The sequence below is a fragment of the Schistocerca serialis genome, unplaced genomic scaffold (genome assembly GCF_023864345.2).
Source record: "Schistocerca serialis cubense isolate TAMUIC-IGC-003099 unplaced genomic scaffold, iqSchSeri2.2 HiC_scaffold_1351, whole genome shotgun sequence".
Classification (NCBI taxonomy): domain Eukaryota; kingdom Metazoa; phylum Arthropoda; class Insecta; order Orthoptera; family Acrididae; genus Schistocerca; species Schistocerca serialis.
The window spans coordinates 10,010,098-10,011,892 of record NW_026047571.1 but is presented as its reverse complement, the minus strand read 5'-3'; positions in this window follow the sequence as shown (position 1 = coordinate 10,011,892).

The window sequence follows — 1,795 nt, the reverse complement described above, 5'->3', positions numbered from 1 at the left end:
AACTTGGAAGCTTCTACTTCGTACAGAGTGGCGACCGCAAACGTCATCACGCGGCATTAGTTGCCAGACGATAAATGTAAACGTTTCTGAGAGTAATGCGTCCAATGTGAAGATTTTCAGTTACGTCGATACGAAAACAATGTAGAAAACGTTATGTTTTCTGCGGTTTTTACTACGAATTACCACTTCTCGCTTTTTCTCGTGTAATGTGGCTGCCAGAGTTCGGTTCATGCAGAATCTTAAGGTCCTAGGTCAACTGCAAGGCAGCATAAGCAGCCAAAAACTGAATTTTCAAAAACTAAAACTTGAATTTCTGTGCCTCTTTCTTGGTGACTGCAACAACTTAGAAGCTTCTAGTTCGTACAGAGTGGTGCGACCGCAAACGTCATCATGCGGCATTAGTTGCCAGACGGTAAATGTAAACGTTTCTGAGAGTAATGCGTCCAATGTGAAGATTTTCAGTTACGTCGATACGAAAACAATGTAGAAAACGTTATGTTTTCTGCGGTTTTTACTACGAATTACCACTTCTCGCTTTTTCTCGTGTAATGTGGCTGCCAGAGTTCGGTTCATGCAAAATCTTAAGGTCCTAGGTCAACTACAAGGCAGCAAAAGCAGCCAAAAACTGAATTTTCAAAAACTAAAACTTGAATTTCTGTGCCTCTTTCTTGGTGACTGCCACAACTTAGAAGCTTCTACTTCGTACAGAGTGGTGCGACCGCAAATGTCATCACGCGGCATTAGTTGCCAGACGATAAATGTAAACGTTTCTGAGAGTAATGCGTCCAATGTGAAGATTTTCAGTTACGTCGATACGAAAACAATGTAGAAAACGTTATGTTTTCTGCGGTTTTTACTACGAATTACCACTTCTCGCTTTTTCTCGTGTAATGTGACTGCCAGAGTAAGGTTCATGCAGAATCTCAAGGTCCTAGGGCAACTACAAGGCAGCAAAAGCAGCCAAAAACTGAATTTTCAAAAACTAAAACTTGAATTTCTGTGCCTCTTTCTTGGTGACTGCAACAACTTAGAAGCTTCTACTTCGTACAGAGTGGTGCGACCGCAAACGTCATCACGCGGCATTAGTTGCCAGACGATAAATGTAAACGTTTCTGAGAGTAATGCGTCCAAAGTGAAGATTTTCAGTTACGTCGATACGAAAACAATGTAGAAAACGTTATGTTTTCTGCGGTTTTTACTACGAATTACCACTTCTCGCTTTTTCTCGTGTAATGTGGCTGCCAGAGTTCGGTCAAGCAAAATCGTAAGGACCTAGGTCAATGACAAGGCAGCAAAAGCAGCCAAAAACTGAATTTTCAAAAACTAAAACTTGAATTTCTGTGCCTCTTTCTTGGTGACTGCAACAACTTAGAAGCTTCTACATCGTACAGAGTGGTGCGACCGCAAACGTCATCACGCGGCATTAGTTGCCAGACGATAGATGTAAACGTTTCTGAGAATAATGCGTCCAATGTGAAGATTTTCAGTTACGTCGATACGAAAACAATGTAGAAAACGTTATGTTTTCTGCGGTTTTTACTACGTATTACCACTTCTCCCTTTTTCTCCTGTAATGTGGCTGCCAGAGTTCGGTTCATGCAAAATCTTAAGGTCCTAGGTCAACTACAAGGCAGCAAAAGCAGCCAAAAACTGAATTTTCAAAAACTAAAACTTGAATTTCTGTGCTTCTTTCTTGGTGACTGCAACAACTTAGAAGCTTCTACTTCGTACAGAGTGGTGCGACCGCAAACGTCATCACGCGGCATTAGTTGCCAGACGATAAATGTAAACGTTT